Source organism: Molothrus ater, chromosome 1, assembly GCF_012460135.2.
Source record: "Molothrus ater isolate BHLD 08-10-18 breed brown headed cowbird chromosome 1, BPBGC_Mater_1.1, whole genome shotgun sequence".
NCBI lineage: Eukaryota > Metazoa > Chordata > Aves > Passeriformes > Icteridae > Molothrus > Molothrus ater.
The window spans coordinates 11,569,849-11,589,641 of NC_050478.2; positions in this window are offsets into that span (position 1 = coordinate 11,569,849).

Consider the following 19,793-nt stretch of genomic DNA (forward strand, 5'->3'; position numbering starts at 1 on the left):
TGAAGAAAAAAAAAGTCTTTCTTATTTTGAGTTGAAACCCCTCCTGGTGTAACTTGTCTTCTCCGTGTGGGTACTTGTGGAGAGAGAGCCTCCATCCTCTTTGTAGCCACCCTTCAAGTACTGGAAAACTTTGATGAGGTGCCCATAAGCCTTCTTTTCTGCAGGGAGAAAAAAATCTGTCTCCTTCAGTCTTGCCTTGTAGAACAGATTCTTTGGACTTCTGCTAATGATTGTGACTCTCTGTTTCCTTGAGAGTCTGTCCATGCTTTCCTTGATGTCTGGGGACTGGAACTGCACACATCACTCCAGGTGTTGCCTGACTGGAATGATGACAGCTCTGTCTCTGTTATTAATACCCCTGTGGCTGCAGCTCAGGTTCTGATTGATTTGTTGATGTTGTATTAAATACTAAAGCAAAAAATAGGTTAAAAAAGTGGATATTGGGCTGTGTGTCCAGGATTCAGTAGCAGGGGGCTATGAAGGTGTCTTCTTTGAGAAGTTACCAGAAGCTCCCTTCATGTCCAACAGGGCCAATGCCAGCCAGCTGCAAGGTGGACCAGCTGCTGGTCAAGGCTGAACCCATCAATGACAGTGGTAGAAACTCTGGGATGACATTTTTAAACAGAGGGGAAAATATCCCTGTGCATTTGTGCCTTAGGTTTTAGCTTTTATATTATTCAGATTCTGAAAAGTACTGCTTTAGTTTGTTGTTCTGAGCTTCATATTAAGGGATGGTAAGCTCTCTTCACAGAGTAGTTAGACAAGACAATTCCTTTCCTAGCTTGGGACTAAGGACAACCACCCAAATCTCAGGCCCATGAGAATAAACAATGTGGACTCAAGAGAGAAAAACAAGAAGGATGTGACTTCATAAGCTAATGAAGCGTAATTGGACAATTAGCTCCAATGTGCTAATAATGGACCAGAACTTAGAAAAATGTGACACCCCATGACTGGTTGTAAATTTTGTGACCATTTTGGGTTCATCTTGGGTGTAGCCCTGGCCAGACTCTTGTACTGGTGGATCTTTTGAGGCCTTCTAATAAATCCTTACTTTATTCTTTAACTCTGTTCTAAGTCAGCCTTCTTAAGGCATCAGTTTCTGTCATCCATGAAGGGACAGAAGGCATCTGGAAAACCCCTGGACCAAAGGAAATACTAAATAATGAGCACCAGGGTCAGTGCAGAAGGAGGGACAGGGCATGCTCCAGGTGACAGAGCTGAAATTTCCTTTCAATACATGGTGAAGAAAGGGAATTTCTTCACCATGTGAAGTGCCCCTGCAGCCCATGGAGGTCCATGGTGGGTACCTGGTGTCCAGCCATGGTCAACCCACCACACCCTCCTTCACCCATACATTATGATTACTTATGTAGGGACATCACTTGACAGAGTGATGTAAATGATTGGAGCTTTCCAGAACTTGCTCATTAAAATCTTGGCAACTTCAGAATTTCATGAACACTGTGGTTCTTGGATGGCTGTTCAGCGCTCTGCACTCAGTATTTTGGTATTCCCAGTACCATTCCTGAATTACAAGTAACAAAAGACAGAAGATCAGCATTATAAAGTGTCACAAGTGAAAATAAACTTTATATTTATATTAGAACAGCAGAAAAGAAAAATACTGAAAAACCTTCTGTTTCGCCTCAAGCAATCATCTCTCTTTCAGTCAAAAGTAAAAGACATTGAAGAGAAGTGCCAAAAAATCAAAGAAGTCATGAGGAACATGAAAACCATGCAGGGGTTAAGTGCTCAAGAGCATATGCACTCCTGTATTGATTTCTAAAAGGTACTGAATCCTTGAGTGATGAATCAACTCAAATTGTAAAAAAAGGCCTTAGTTGTTGGCAATAAATCCCCAGACTCGCAGACATTGAGAAATAACAATCTCTCAGGCAGGAATGGAAAGAGTCCACAGCAGATGATTCCCATTTCTGTTCCTTGAAGGCAGATTGTCTGGCTTTAATTACCAAGAATTACTCCATCTCAGCACATTCTCCAATGCAAAGACTCCATTTTGCTGTCCTGAATCCTTGGAATCCCACTTCTATTATGCTTTTTGCGGAACAAAAAGGATTTGGACCTGCTCTTGTTATTACTTCCGGGCAGCACAAGCCCAAGAGAGTTTTTCTGCCATGCCAGCAGCAGAAAACTCTTGCCTGGGACAGTGGAAGGGTTGCTAAGTGAAAGGTGAGATGTCTTTGCCTTCAGAGAGAAAAGACAGAGGTTTGCCAAACCCTGGGACCATTTCAGTGCCTCAGCTCTCTGGAGCTGGGTAAAAGGCTTTTTCCTTCATATCAAATAACAAGGTTGGACATTTTCATTGTCCAGCCTTACAACACAAGCAATACCTCTCTCACAAGAATTCAATATGCCATCCACATGAATTGTTTCTTGCTGCAGGACTAAGTTACTGCAGTTACTATTACACATGGCTTAAGTAATTTATGATCATACAGAGCTGAATGAACTTGATTTTCTTAAAATATCCTGCAGCACTGAACACAACAATGAAGACCTTTACCTTGAAGGGCTTGTACCATTAAACCAAACCCAGTAATGAAGAGCTGTGCTCTGGGGATTAGAGCTAAGATGCTCAGGGGTAAATGATATTACTCCTTACTCTCAGTCTCTCTTTCCAAAGTAATGAAATTGGCAGCTGGAAATAGCACTTACATGGGAAAGCTGTTGGTCTTCAGGGAGAACATGGTACAGACGCAGTTTCATATCTAGTTATGTGATCTCCTCAAGGTTTTAAAAAATTGTCAAGAGGCCTTCTGGGTGAAAGGGATCACTGTGAAAGATGCCACAGTCCCTCAGACCAAGTTCAGATACTCTCTGTCCAAGTAAAAAAAAAAAAAAAAAAAAAAAAATCAATTGCATAATATCAATTGATTTATATCAATATTGTTTAATATTTTCTGGTGAAAGTTGAAAAATAACTGTTACCCCACATTCCAAAGGCTTTCAGTTTTCATCTATTTTGCCTATACAGCTTCCAAGGTCTGGTTGTGCTCAGTTCAAGTCTTTTTGGTTTAGCTGATTAAAACCAGAGAGTTTTTAATGTTTTAGAGATTTTCTAACTAATTATCACAGCTAGAAATGCTCAATAAATTAAGATTTTATTATAGCTATTTTCAACTAAACAGTTTCAAATGTCCTTTCTGAGAATGACGGGGATAATTTCTCTAACAAAAGTATCTCAGTACTTGTCCTTCTTTCACTCTAGTCAGGAAATTGCTGCCAAGGGTAAAAGCAGAGAAGCCTACACTGGTCTCACCTCTTATGCAGAAAAACAAGTCCTTCAGCTTTAACTTAGCTGAAAGCAGTATTTTTAATACTAGTAGATCTTATAATAAAGGGAAACTGAAAATTATACTGGTAAGATAAGACAATAATTTCTTTTAACATATCAGTATTAGGTGTGCAGTTTTGAATTACTCCAGGCTTCATATAGCTACGGTTTGTTTGAAGAAGCACGACTGCAAAAATATTTAGCCTTATGTTTATTTATTATAATCTTGTTTTCTTAGTACTCTTTATACTACTTCATTGTGTGTGAGCATTAGAATTGCCATGGAATCAGTATTGCATAGCTGTAAGGAAAAGAAATTCATGAAGGAAATTGCAGTCTAATGTACCAATGTACAATAGAAAATATCTGAGAGCCATTTGTCAAAGAAAATTAGTAATGCTCTTATCACCCTACATTAGCCACCTTTACTGGTAAGCCCTAATAAACATCATAAACAAAAGCTCCATGCTGTGTGTCAGACAAAGAGCTCTTTTCCAGCCAAATATATAATTTCACATTAAACACTAGCATTGGAACCGTGATGCAGTTTTTTTGTCCTTGGGCACTTATCTGGAGTTTGCAGCCAGACTGACCATTTTTAACAGCATCCTTGCAGTTCCAAGAAATGTTTGCTTCCTTTATCTAAACTTGTAGAAGTCTAGCTAATACCGAGACACCTTTTCATTCATCTATTTTTTTTAGACAGTACCTTAAATTTGGTTTATTTATTTATTTACAAAGAGGTTACATTTGTAAAATATGTCCACTGAACTTAAAAATGCCTTTTACCCCCCCATGAGGGGCGCCATTGCAGAGAGGTCAATAGCAGTGTTAGTCATAACCCCTGACCTGAGCACAGCAATGCAGAAAACAGCAGTGCAGAAAACAGCTTCCTAAGCTCACAGGCATCCCTCCCATCTTATACAGGAAGCAAAATAAAGGTGCAAACCACATTTAGATTTACAAATCTACAGCTTCCAGCCATTTCCGCTGCTCTCTGGAGGCCTATCCAAAGTGCAGACTGCCCCACTCTCTACTCCTGTAGAGAGAAAGTGACATTCAAAATGCAGTATATAAATAACTACAGAGTTCTGAACTATTGAAATCTTGACTCCTAACTTCAAGAAAGGTCCAGTCTTTACTGCCAGATCCTACTTCTACCATTAATTTTATTATATTATGAATAACTCCAATGTGTCCTTTAGCATAATGTCCTCTTAAAACAGTCTTTAAATGTGATGAAGGCCAGCACTTTTTTTTTCTTTTTAAACCCTATGAAAGCTTTTTTTTCCCTCTGAATACTTCTGCCTATGTTTCTTCATTTTATTTTTATTGTAGCTTGCCATTGCACAAATAGAGCCATGGCAGATAATTGGGATTCCCTTGAATTTGAACCTCTGCTTTTACAAGCTGGCAGAGCTCTGTTCATCCTTTCTGAGCTGGTGACATTGGATCAGGTTTTGTCCTTCCTTTCAAATCATCCCACTCTGAGGACAACAGCTTTTACATCCAGGGAACTGCCTCCCATCTTCTAGATGAATGTGGTGTACTCTGGGAGGACAGTGCTAAGACTGAATTCCCTAATAACTATGACAGAACATCTGCACTCTGCTGCAGAAGGTGACCACATCATACTTTTCCTCTATCCATTTCTTTTTTTCCTGTACATTTTCTGAGCACAATTTTTACAGGCAGGTTCATACATAGCACTAAGACAACTGTTTGTATCACTAAGTGTGCTTTTGAGCATAAAAATTGTTATGTCACCTGTGCAAACAGTATTACTGCTAGAGATAAGTAAAGGTAAATATCTCCTACTGTGCTTCTACTGATAGGAAGTATTATAATGGAATGCTCCATTATAGCAGCATATATGAAATATTTACCTTGATAGTGTTTAAGTCAAGGGTGTAAAAGGAAAGTTTCTTTCCTTTTACACCCTTGATTTAAACACTATCAAAGTAAATATTGCATATATGCTGCTTTTAAAGACATGGTGCTGCACTCAGTATCTTTTACTAATTACTGTCTATCTTATTTCAACAGTAGAGGAAAACCATAAAGACTTATATAAAAAATGTTTAAAATATTTTTTTTTAGTTTATCAGGACAAGGTTGTAGAAGAGCTATTTTACATAAATAAGGGGCTGCAGGCCTAACTTGTTCTATTTCTCTCCTTCCATTTTATATTATTGATGGCATAATTTTTCATTATGCATTTTCCTACACTTCATAGGGATTCATAAAACATTCCTTATCTGAAAGAAACAATATGTTCTTCATACTACTCCCACTTACATTTTTTTCCTCTCAATCTACCTAACTAAATGCTGAATAAACCTGTTGAAAATATGTCCTCATTCCTAAGTCAATTTACCAAACTATTCAGGGATGTCTAGCATTAACACCCTAAATAACCCTAAATTAGAAGAATAAATTGAAATAGTTGCTCTTCATTTGCTTGGGTTTCTGATCGGCAAGGTAAGAGTGAGTGGACAGCACAGATTCCAGCACAATATGAAGGTTTAGGATAATCCTGCCTCTTTCACACTCCCTCTAAGACCCACACATGGAGCTCTGTTTAGCATTTGCTTGGTATTTGTTGGTAACCAAAGTACGCACTTACCTGCTGTAACTTCATTATTTTTCAGTGCTAAACATAATGTAATTTTTAAAATTTCATTTTCGGAAAAAGGAAATTAATTTTCTTTAACAGGAAAAATGAAGGCTTTGCATCTTTTCTTATACTTTCATCAACAAGTTATGATTTAGCCCTGGAATCTTTAGCTGCCTTTATTTTCTGCATTATTTGTAGAAAGAGTGTACCATAGATATGGGGACCTGACTTAATTAGTCACAGAGTAAGAGAATATACTGAGTTGGAAGGGACCCGGGAGGATTATCAAGTCTAACTCCTGGCTCTGCCCAGGACAACCCCAGGAATCAAGCCACAGGCCTGAGAGCATTGCCCAAAAATTTCTGGAACTCTGTCAGGCTGGTGCTGTGACCACTTCCCTGGGGAGCTGGAGCCTGTTCCAGGGCCCAGCCACCCTCTGGGGGAAAACCCTTTTTCTAATATCCAACCTAAACCTCTCCTGACACAACTTCGGGCCATTCCCTTGGATTCTGTCACTGTCACCACAGAGCAGAGATCAGTGCCTGTCCCTCCTCTTCCCCTCACAAGAAGCTGTGACTGCAGTGAGGGCTCCCCTCAGTCCCCTCCTCTCCAGGCTGAACAGACCAAATGCCCTCAGCTGCTCCTCACACAGCTTCTCCTCAAGGCCCTTCACCATCTTTGTTGCCCTCCTTGGGACACTCTCTCACAGTTTAATGGCTTTTTTATATTGTGGCACCCCAAACTGCCCTCAGCACTTGAGGTGAGACCTCCCCAGCCCAGAGCAAGTGGGACAATCCCTTCTCTTTCCTGGCTTTCCTTGATGCCCCCAGGACAGGGTTGCCCCTCCTGGCTGCCAGGGCACTGCTGGCTGCGGTTCAACTTGGCATCAAGCAGGAGCCCCAGGTCTATTCCCATGGTGCTGCTTTCCAGCCTCTCATTCCCTGGTCTGTCCATACACCCACCTCAGCTGCAGAACCCATCACTTTCCCTTGTTGAATTTCATATGGCTGCTGATTGCCCAGCCCTCCAGTTTGTTCATGTCTCTCTTCAGGCCTCTCTGCCTTCAAGGGAATCATCTGATGGTTCACTGGCTAGTCCAAGCTAATCTTCATGAGAGGTCAGAATTAACTCAGAAGAGCAATTCAGCCCCCAGGCCTTGTAGGCCTATCTCCAGGTGGGATATATGGTCCTGTGGAGATGTCTGCATGAATTCAGAACACTAGATAGTAGGGAAGGTAGAACACATTCTGGGATGGCTAATGTCCTTACACCCTTCACCTTTGTTAAAAAAATGCAGCTAGGGCAGAGGGCATAAATTTTCCACATGATCCTTGATGGATTGTTTTACCCTTTGTGAATAACATAGAAAAATTATGTGATAACATAGAAAAATTTTAAAGACTTGAGATTGGCCTAGTCATGAATGTGCTTCTTGATGCAACACAAACTTACAATGAGATGAGATTCTGAAACTTGATTTAAAATGAAGGCTGGAGACATACTTTTTTTCAAAAGTATTCCTAATTTAGGGAAACCTTGCAATGACTTTACTTTTAAGAAATAAATATTAAAAGTGGTTGCATACATATTATTTTCTTTGGCACTTTTGGAGTTTTATTCCAGTTTCAGCCCTCTCCTGGTATATTTTGACTCCTTGGGCCTACAGCTAATCCATATGATTACTCAATTTTTCATTCCTTGAACCTGAGATGGAAATTGTCCTCTGTTATCAACATACCACCACCTCTGAAAGAATTTCTAGCTTCTAAATCCTGATTTTCCATGGTATTATCTCACAGGCATCACTTACCCTTTTAATGTACCCTAGTTCAGGTAAATTTACCCATTTACCCTAGTTCAGATATGTGATACTCTAAAAAGAGTAAATGCATCTGGTGTTGGACTAAAGTGAGAGAGACAACAAAAATAACTCATTTTTACAGCACAAATCAGATATTGAAGGCCACTGTAAGAAGTCATTTGGTCTCAGTGCATGAGCAAAGACTCCACATGGCCCCTGTGGAACTTGAGCTATGTCCAGGCTTTGCCTGCTCATCAATAATTGAGCATTTGGGCAGCTTGTCACCACACTTGGCCCCACTGTGGGCATGTGCCTGTAGGACATTTAAAGTATCTTGCTGAAAACCAGAGGTGCAAATTTCAGTCTTGTTTAGGGCATGTGTATGGACACATGCTCAGAACACATGGCTGTCAAATGTGGTTCACTGCTCTCTGTGGAGCTGCCAGTCATTTAAATCATAACAGCTTAACTTCAGTTGTCTAACCTAAATTTGAAGTATATGGACAAAGACTTTGTTAGATTTTGGGGTTCTTTAAGTCTCTGGATATTTGTCTTTGCTAAGAAGAGTTCTGTGCGTGCAGGAGCTGGAGTAGGAGGCAGGTATGGAAGAAGTTCTCTCTACTTAAAAATAAAAAGCCATAAAACTCTGGACTACTTTAATACTTTAGGTTTTACTTTCATTGCTGGTATGACTGCAATTTCCATTCAAAGACTTTAATTTCTTGAAGAGTTATTTCTTAGACTCAATGCAGTTTTGTCTCTTAAAAGCCTACCTAGCAATTTCTCTAAACATTTTGAGCTGCCCAAAGAGTTTTTGAGTCTCTCTGTTGTTGTGCTTGTCCTCTTCTCAGTCCTTATTTATGTCATTTTACTTTTAAAATATAGTGCCCAGACATGGAAGCTTGTGGTCACATTGTGCTGTTTGAAGAATTTCTTCACATTTACATTTGTGTTTGACATCTCTGTGTGCATACAGAAATTTTATTTTCCTGCATAAATGGCCATTAGCTACTCTGGCAGAGGGCTTTCAGCTATAGCTACTCTCATTCAGTCACTATTTTCTTGATCAATGCTTTGTGTCTTTTGCACTTTCAAAGGGCATTTCTTTTTCATTATTATTTTTTTCTCTTATCTTCCTTCCTAGGTATGTCTGAACTTTGAACTGCTGCTACAATTTTGCTTAATAATAGAAATGAGACATGAAAATAGCACTGTGTGACCAAGTCTAGTACCTTGTCTATTCAAGTTACTCTGAACAACTCATGCATTCTGCACAGATGAAATATTTTGATACATTGTGAAGAAAACTAGTATGTTTTCAGTGGAGAAAATCACTATCCTGTAGATATCAGAATGTGATGCCTAATGTTAAAAGAGTTGTATTTTCCCAGGTGCTGCATCCCTGGACTGCACATCAGAACAGAAATAAAATCTAAAATAAGTTACAAAATGTTTCTATTTATATGCACAAAATTTGCCAGGAGATGTGATCTCTGCCTCACCTCTTTTACTGAGAAGGGATGTTCATAAAACTAATCTTACATTATGAAAATAAATAGATTGTGCCTGTCTCAAATACATATAAAGGTAAAACCAGAGGGGCTGTCACATATATAATCTCTCATAAAACATGCTCCTAAACTAAAAAAGCATATACTAATAATTAACCCCCTGTTTCTTCATATTTGCATATAGAACCAAAAGCAAAATCAGAGGGCAGTACCACTGAAATGTCATAAGTCTATCTTAGGACACCTATAGATAATGACAGTGCTATTCTTTGTAGTGCCAACATTTGCTGCTAATATTTCAAAGAGGTATGATTAAGCTTTGTCTTCAAAGACATAGAAATATCTTTTATTTAGAAACATAACTCTTGTTTTTACCAGGGCTCTGCTCTGGTGCAAACCAAATTGTCATCTCAGTAGTAAATCCCATGCGCACACACGAGAAATGCGCTGGGGGCTAGATCCTAAATACATTTTTGATGCTCTGTGGATTATCCTGATGATGCTTTCTGTGATCTTCATGCACTGTAAGTGTGACTTGTACTTCTTATGGCCCCTATTTTTCATCAGTATAGCTGTAAAATTATTCATACTACCTTGCTTGTGAATTGCTGTTTCTTTTCAGTGTTGACTAAAAAAAAAATATCCTGTAACCAAAGACAACAGAACAAAAGTCATCTGTTTGGATGCACTTTGAAAGCACTGTTTGGATAATCTAACAGTTATCAAAGTTCCAATTAATTTCAATAAAACCTAAATAATAAACTAAAAATACCTACAATGTGTATTCTAGATCTGGCTTTTTTGTTGATGGAGCATAGACAATTCTTGGGTGTTATACATGTTATAAATGTTACAGTTGAGACATATTTCAGGTACCAATTTTAGAATAAAATGAATTGAAACCTAGCAGTGCCTATTTTTGCCCACTCAGCATACTAGGAAAAGATGCAGCTACCTCAGCTACAGATCTCAAACGTTAGTCCTACTCACTATTTGCATAATGTTGTTAGACTTCATATATTCAAAGTAAGTCAAAGTGCTGAATCAATTCCTTATAGACAAACTACAAAAGAACCCCCGTGCAGTCCCTCTATCTCCCATATATGATGCCAATCTGTTCATGTGCCTGTACCAGTGTGCCACTGAGACAGCCTGGAGGAACAAACCACGGCATGCCACCCTGGTTTCTGGGGTGATGCAGTATGTAAATCTGCTTTTGAAAATGATGAGATCTTCTGTACAAACATTAATAATACAGTAGAATTATGCAATAGGCTTTGGCTTTTTTTTAATATAATAAATTTAAGTTACTTCCTGCTGGTATTCTGCTTCAGTATTTTTCTTGCATTGTTTGCATTTTAGGCTTTGTTAGACGGAGGGTAAGTGTTGATAACTGACAATTTGCTACAAATACAGGCAATCTAGCTGTAAGGTTCTTAAAACTCTCATTTTGAACAGGATAAGGGTTAATTAAGTTCAGATATACCTATCAGGCATTCATTAGATAGTAGTTTATATATCACCTTGATGTGAATGTACTGATGTCCTGTATCTTTATTAACTTAATTGACTATCCACACTCATTATTCAGATGGACTGTGAAACTGAAAGGCTTCACTCCTGATGCTCAGCAATCCAAAAGACCAAGCTATATTACCTGTTTTTTTTCCCCTACTACTGAAGTTTATAGTAAAATTTGCTTTCAGTGGAAGCCTAGAACATCTCCAGATATGTCCTTTAGGCTAACACTGGACAGATGCCCCTTCCAAGGACTTTTTGTCCTTGCTGATGCCTCGCATGTTCTTTCAAATAAAAAAACTGCCCTGTGAACAGTACATTTATTCTATTAGTGTGATTATTCCATCTTTCAGTGAGTTTCCTTGTAATGGATACAGGGTTGTTCGGAGACTGATAAGTGGATATTAATCTGTTACAACATTATGTAATAGTAAATTATAAATTCATCTAGAATAAATACCACTATATAAAGCTTCAATTATTTAATTAACATACCTAATCTTTCCACTAACATGCTGAAAGCTTTAAGTGCAGTCTGTTCAGAGTTAGGTGGCTGCAAACTGTATGCATTTTGTATTACGTGTAAAGAATTGCAGATTCTTCTTTTGAAATGTCCTTTCTGAAGGTCACCTTGATAAAATGATGGTTTCTATTATTGCCTTTTTATATTATTTTAATAAATCCTGTAAATGGGGATGAAGACTTAGTAGCACCCTTTGCCTCAAGGTGTTTGTCTTTTTAAAGACATTTTTGCCATCATAGCACATGGACTGACTCTGCTGGAGTCGTAAGAAATAGAACAGTTCCTTCAGAGTGTCTTCAGTTTAAATTAAGCTATATTGTATTTAAAAATAATGAATCTCATCAGATTTTTGATAAGTATAATCCCTCAGAACTTGATGCTTTTTGTGAGGCACAGACCAAGAGGCCATCATTTTGCAAATTCTTTTAGCTTGTGTCTAACCCTGTTTGCAACCTCCCAGCTCACAAATATTTTGAAGAGTCAGCATTGGCTCTTCAAGTTTTCAAGTTTGTTGGTCTATAACACACCCCTGTTTTTATCAGGAGCAAGGATTTATTCAAGAAAACTTAGACTTCTCCTGTCTTCCTTATTCCAATAAGAAGAGTAAATGCAGTTTTTCATTCCAATTTAAAACTCAGAAGACACACAGACAAAACAACCCCAATGCCCCTGGGGTGTGTTACTCTCCTATCTTGAGGTGGAAATCACTTTGTCATTACACTACCAAGAATGATGTTCTATAAAAGATATTTGTAGATTGGGCTTACTTGCAAATGGAAAATTCCTGTTATTAATTGTTATTAGGATGGTGAATATTTTAAATCTAATTTTCTGTTGAACCCTATTAGGTACCTAGTGTCAGTCTTTATTTTTTTTCCTGAACACTTCTCTTTGAATCAGCACAGTGCCCTTGAAGAAGCAGCTTTCTTTTTGATGGGATGAATATGGTATCTCATATAAAACATAGGGAATTTGAAATACCAGGGTTTCTAACACTGAGGTGCATTGGAAGTTTTACAGTGATTTACGTTGCTGGAGATTATTCAGCGCTCTAGACAGGGCACAGCACAGAGGAAAGGGTGATTAATCAAATGCAGGAAAACTGATCTACAAAGATATTTCCTGTGCTGAAGGACTTATTGTAATAACTAAAGATTATTGTGACAGTTATTATGATGGCCATGGAGAGAATTAATTTATCCAAGCTTTAGACATAAAACCCCTGATGTCTGGGCCAAGGCTCTTCACAGGCTTTCCCAATAGTCAATAAAGAGAGACAGAAACCTTCAGGAATATTTGTTTCAGGATAGCTGTCCTTTGCCAGTTCTCACCACAGATAATGGAGAAGCTTAGCCTTTACATAGCTAAAGCTGAGTAAGATAAAACCCACCTCAAAATGCCATTTCTACCTGACTGAGAATTTTCCATTTCCAGGATGTCAGACGTTACCTTTTCCTTCTCACAGAGGGTTTGGTGAAAGGTTACTGATTTTAGGATTTGCAGGATCAAGTGAAGAACTGAGTGACAAAAAACCCTTGATGCCTTCTCTGATGAAACTACTACCTGGATGGAAGAGGTGAAAGCAGTGGGTATGGTTGACCTTGATTTTTGCAATGCTTTTGACATTATTTCTCACAAGATCCTTATAGAAAAGCTCAGGAAGTGTAGACTGGATGAGTGGACAGTGAGGTGCATTGAGAGGGCATGGCACAGGGTCTAGTTGGAGCTCTGTCACTAGTGGTGTCCCCCAAAATTTAATATTTGGTCCAGTGTTGTGTAACATTTTCATCCATGACTTGGATGAAGGGGCAGGTATCTCCTCAGCAGGTTCACTTATGACACAAAGCTGGAATTGGTCTCCTGGAGTGCTGGGCAGCCCTTCTGAAAGACCTCAACAGGTCAAGAGATGGGTAGAAAAGAACAGAACAATCTGAAGCTCAACAAAAGCAAATGCAGGGTCTTGGGGAAGAATAATCCCAGTACAGGTTGGGGGCTGACCTACAGGAAAGCAGATCTGTGGACCTGGGGGCCCTGGTAGGTGATGAATTGTCCATGAGCAAGCAGTGCCCTGGGGCCAAGGAAGCCAATGGAATCCTGGGGTGCATTGGGAAGAGGTTGAGGGAGGTGATCCTACCCCTTTCCTTTTCCCTGGTGAGGCCACTCTGGAGTGCTGTGTCCAATTCTGGACTCCTCAGTACAGGAGAGACGTGGAGCTCCTGGAACAGGTCCAGTAGAGGGCTATGATGGTGATTATGGGACTGGAGCATCTCTTGTATGAGGAAAGGCTGACAGAGATGGGCCTGGTTTGACATCTAGTTCTGATGATAGTTTTGGACTACATTGGAATAAAGCTTTTTATGTATTTTACTTAAAATAAATAACAGCATACTGAAACACAATAGTTTCCCAGAAATTCAGTCTGCTCTGCATTCAGACAAATAGCTGGAGGAAGTAACAGGCCAACCAGTGTCCAAGGCAGAAAGTACATTTTGCTTGCACATATTCAGAAAATATTTAGGTATAATTATGTGATCAGTACTCTCCCTGATTTAAATTGCTGAACTGCCCCTTTAAAATGTGTGCAGTGGGAACATATGGGTGAACTGCTGTCTCTTCTCACCTTGGGTGATTGAAACTCTGAAGAACATTTCAGTCTCGCAGCCTGTCACTGGCTGCCATTCTGCAAAAGGGTCTCTGCTGGGCTTGGATCGCGCCACCAGCGCTTTGCAAATGAAGACATTTTGGTTCCTGTTCTTGATAGGGCAGGATAAGTGAGGTTATCTCATTTGCACTTAAGATCTAGCATCAGGAGGAATGATTGACATTGGCATAAGTCTTCAAGCTGTCAGTTGTGGGGAGTGTTAGTTATTGAAACAGCTGTTCTTTTATCCACATTTACTGCAGGAGGTTTTCTGCGAGGGTCAGAATTATTCTGATTTCAATAGGTATCTTTATCCTCCTTGGCAATCTTTTTATAGTCATGACATATTTTCTGGCACTTTCATACTTCCAGTGGCATATTATATAACATAAAATGCAGACATTCAGTCCTGTCCTGTCCTGTGCTGTCCTGTCCTGTCCTCACCCATCCTGTCTGAAATATTATAGAATCATCTATAAATTTTAGACATAATTTTGTACATTAGTTAATTTTACTCCCCTTACTTAAATAAAAACATCAGAATTTCTAGTTTAAATCCACTGAACACTGGTAAAATTTTGTGCCATTTTCCTTTCATACCAGTGGTTAATACTTTTGCTTTCTAGTGGTTTTGTTTTTCAGCTTCTTGCTGTATGTACAAAGTGAAAATAATGTAATGACTATCATAGATAAACTTTAAAACTGCTTCTCAGTTCATCTGCATTTGTACTACTGTCCTAAATGAAGATCCCTTCAGAGCCAGAGAACAGGGACAAACAGTGTGATTTACTGCTAGAACAACCAGTGTTAATTTTGAAAGAATTCCCAATGCCTTCGCCAGTCAAAACTGCAGCTTTTTGACAAAAGATGACTTCACTCTGCCTTTCAGGGTAATGGAAACAATTTAAAAGCCAGAACTCTCCATTCCAAAACAAAATCCACATACAAACTACATTTTCAGGAGCTTTTCAGAGTATAATTTCACTTCAAAGAGCAGGATACTGAGCTTCTTCATAGTGATGTAATGGCCCTATCAAAGGATAAATGAAAAAAGGTAGATACGTTCTTCTATTCCTATAAAAATTATCTCAAACAACTTGTCCTCCATCTCACCTTTTCCCTTGCACTAAGCTTTTCTGCAAAAATTTGCACTAAAACCTTACTCCAATTCCCCCAGCATTGACTAATTCCATTGCCATAGGACATTGCCATGGGTGAGGGAAAAGAGAGTGAAGAAAGACAAGTTGAGGTGTTAATGAACTGGTGAGCAACACGAAGCCAGTTCATATTTGACTGGTTCCCCTTACCAGTGATATCTGCAAATGTTTCTTGTTTTTCTGTAACCTTCTGAAAAAAACACATTCTATAGCCAAATAACCTTACATCTCCTTTTATAATTAGTGCTATTACACAGAACCTAAGCTTACACAAATGTCCCTAGTGACATGATTAACTTCAGAGATACTAGTCAGCAGGAGTCAGTCACAAAGCATAAACTAATTAATGTTTGAGGACAAGGATAGGACGAAAGAGGTCACTCATCTGATGTGCTTTTGAGCATTGCCAACTAAAAATGGAAAGGAAGCACAGCACAACATCTTCAAGGAGTTATTTCAGCAGTTACTAGAAAATCTGTGGTTGCTTTCCTTAGTCCTTCTCTCTTTTTCATTTTCTCTTGATCACATATTATGTGTGGCAAAAAAAGGAGGCAGGGAAATACAGATTGGAAAAGTAACTGAAATCTTTATATGAACAATTTTAGCTGACCAAGAAATGCATCTAAGAAAATAAATTTATGGAAGGTAACAAATTTACAGAAGTGCACTGAAGTTAGATGATGTATCTGATAAGCTGGTGTTGTGTAAAAAAAGAATGAATCTGATATTTTTATCTCTTCAAATTTCTTTTACTTTTTGTGCAGCAGAGTGGTTTTATTCTTAGGCCCAGATGCTCCATCCTAATTCTATTATCATAAGCATTTAAATATGCTCTTATATGCTGACCTCTCTGAGAATTAAAGTAAAACATCTGCTTAATACTTTGCTGAACAAATATAGATGATTAATATATGCTTAAGTGCCCTGATGAAATGGAGGCTGTGTTAGCAATGTTCTCGTTTCATACACAAGGATGGGGAGTCTGCAAATATAAAATAATGGAATTATGCTGATTTTTATTAACTGAAGATCCTGTCTAGTCTACTTGGTTTCACCTCTGCCTCTACTAAAGAACTTCTCTTTTGCATTCCTCTGTATTAATATCCTGCAGGCACCTCTGATTCACTATGCTGGACTAATTTGGTGCTCAGGTCTGGGCAGGAGCCTGGCAGCCCCTGGTGCCCAGCAGTAAGTCACTTACTCTGGTTCCCAGCCAGCAGTGAAAGTAGGGTAGAGAATGGAAATGGAGACAATGTGGTCAGAGGGGAGAGCAAGAGGTGTGAATGGGCTGGGAGAAGAGTTGTGAAACAACAGCTGCTCCATGGGAAGGATGCTGGTGAGATGAGGATGCAAAACCTGGATAAGGAGTGGCAGTGCTGGAGACCCCATGGATGCATGGGCAGGCTGCAATCAGGGCTGCTTTGAGGCAGATTCAGGCTCTAAATCTGGCAAGATATTAGAGAGGAGTAAGATAAATGGGAAGTGTAAAAAGGTGAAATTAATTCTTTCAGTGACATCTTTGAGAATTTATCAGTTTGCTACGTTGCATTCAAATAGGATATCCCTGTGAGAGCTCCTGTCTTCTGAGCATGGACTGAGGTAGAGAGCAGCAGAGGTGAGACCATGCAAGGAGAGAGGGAAGTTGTAAGCTGTGAGGGGAACAGATCCACCACAGAGAGAGGGGAATGAATGAGCCAGGAGAGGGACAAGTCATCTGTGACCCAGGCCATGCTCCCTGGAGCTGGGGCAGATGTGCACCCAAGTATCTGGATTTCTTTCTGTAACTTTGAGACTAAAACAGACTAAAGAAGTAGTTCATTAAGAAGACAACTGATGTTATCTATTCTTCCAGTGGCTTACATGACTGATGGTAGTAAATTTAAAAATTGGATCACTTTTGGTTCATATCATCTTAAATATTTCACGTATAGATTTTTTTTGGTGAAAAATTACAAGAATTTCCCATTCACCTATAAACAAGTATGGATCAATAAAGAACATTCATATTGCTCAGTCAATATTTAGGAAGATCTAAAAAATAAAAAAGACTTGAGTTTCTCAGGCCATTTTAATTTGATCTCAGTGTACATACATACATGTGTGCAAACAGTAGTTTTTTCCAGAATCACAATTTATACAGAGAAGCACCAACTGTTTTTCTTTTCCTTTTATGTCTCCTCTCTGAGTTGTTTTGTGGAACAAAAAGAATTCTTTATAGTGTTGTTTTGGCATTCAGTCTATATCTCCCTTTCCTCTGTAGTCTCTCTGCTGTAAGAAAATAACTATAGGCAGGCTGAAATCTTTGACACAGATTATGCTCTAAGCAAATATGACCTTATAACTCTGTGGCTCCACTGGCTTCTGTATTTCCAAAAATAAGTAATTGGCAGGATGTTTACAAACTTCTACCCATGAGATGGAATTGTTCTACCTTTTTTTAGGGTAAACAGAAAAACTTTGGTCTAACAGAAAAACTAATAAATGCCCATTTAGTAAGAGAAAGCCAATGAATTCAAAGGATATTCGAAGCATTAACTCCTGACTAAAGTTCTACTTCAGCTACAAAATTTGGTCTGTTTGTCAGTGTCTAAAGAGAAGAGAAATTAATATTGGATAAAGTTGTTGAAAGGTTAGTGAGCTGCAGAGATTTTTTTGACAGTCATACAAGTATTTCTCCTAATTGAATTAAAAACCAAATCAGACAACAGCCTGATTTTGGGAAAGAATGAGTCCTTTTCATCTTAAAGTAACAGTACAGAGGAAGTCTGAGAATTCAGAGGAGCCAGTAGGATTTCATCCTAATCCTACTTCCCTAGTACTCACCTGCTTTTTCTCTAAAGGCATAGAAAGAGGCAAAAATTGATGCTACACTAGAGTGCTCTTGAGTGTATAATTTATTGACCAAAATTACCTCACGTTAAACAGCAAGAATTGCCATTATTTTTGTTGTAATAAATAGAATAGGGTGAGGCTTTTGTCTTTCACATCTTGTTAAAACATTATGTATAGTGCACTGCCTCATTATTGAAGCCCAAACCTCTCTACATGAGAGCAGCTGCTGGAAGACACACTCCCTGGGACAGATCGTTAGAGAAGCTTTAATCCTTTAGAACAATTTTTCAATACTGTTTACACCAGGGATTTCCTTGTACAAATCCTCTTTACACAAGACAAGAATAACACAGGAAGAAACTATTTGTCTCTGATCTCTGAAAAGGAGGAGAGCAAGTTTAAGTCCTCAGGGGGCTTTCTATCACTTAAACTAACCAGGAGGGGATTAATCAAAGCTATCTTTGCTGCGTGATGTACAGCCAGCTTCAAAGGTGCAATCACATTGATCAGTGTACTACAGAGCAGCACTCACAGCATCTTGTGTTTTAAGCTGAGGTAGAGCAGAGACTGAAATGCCCAGTTTGTTTCATCACTCCTTCTTTCCCATCAAAACAACCACAGGCTACTGTGATGTGCTGGAATCCAAAGCACACGGGTCAGGTGTTTGCATGGAACTCAGCCCTGCACTGTGATGAAGAGCGAGCACTGAACCCTCTGTTGTGATTCTATGTGCCAATTCCTTGCAACCAAATCTAATCTTCTTTCACATGGCCCTTTAAAAATGTTTTGTATGCAAACAAGTTTCCTCCATTTATGGAAGCTTGATTTTTCCTGCATAACTCCATTTTTTTTCCCAGTGCCTACCTATGTTATTTCCATCCAACCATGTCAGCAGACAACTGAAACACTGTGATGGTGAAGTAATTCTATTGTCATCAATGAGAAAAACTAGCAAACTTTCAAATAAAAGTCCTGTACACGTTGTAAATAGAATAAGAAAGGGAAAGATTATTAATAAACTTCAAGAAATATTTATCAGTGAAATATTGCAAATACTTTTTTTATAATTCTCCATTTTAAAAAATAAATCAATTTTACTAAAATATTTTGTTTTCTAATTTTGTTGAAGGTGATTAACTTCTCTTATATTTACATTTGAAGAAAATATATGCATTGCAAAAATGTTCCTCTCATTAATCACTTGTCCACTTTCATCAGTTACCTGCACATAAATCCTAGCTTTTTCCAAAACTGGTCACAAATTTTTAAATTAGGAGCCTTGCCATTAAAACCTCTAGAGAAAAAATGTCTTCAAAATATTCTAGTATCTTCTAGGTGATGTGTATAATTTTTTTGGCATAAGGGAAGCATTTTTGGGGACACAAAAAGTGTGACCTTCATTACAGGACAACAATATGCTGGTCGCTACAAGATTTATTTGGATTTTGTAGGCAGATAAAATCTCTGATCTATATAATTAAGAAAAGAGGCTTTTCCATTAGTGTCTTATAGCCCAGCCATGGCATTTTGTATCAGGCCATAGATAGCAAATTCACCCTTTTGTAATGCAGTGAATGTTTAGTTATTTATACAAAGAGAAACATAAAAAGAGATGCAAGGAGAGTTCCTATCCCTACTAAGTGACCTAGTTAGCTGGACTGTTGGCTGTATTCCATCTCTCTTTGCTTCTTTTATTTTTTTTTCCTTCATTGAAAACTTAGAATATTCTGGTTTTATGCCAATAATGCACAAAACCAAATGTTAAGAAGAAAAAAAAATTCAGTTCAGTGGAGTTGTTTTTATATAGATAATGAAGCTATTTCTAAACTCTCAGAAGAATAAAAAGGTGAAGCTGAGAATAGCATCACCAACTTATTTTTATACTTTTTCTAAAA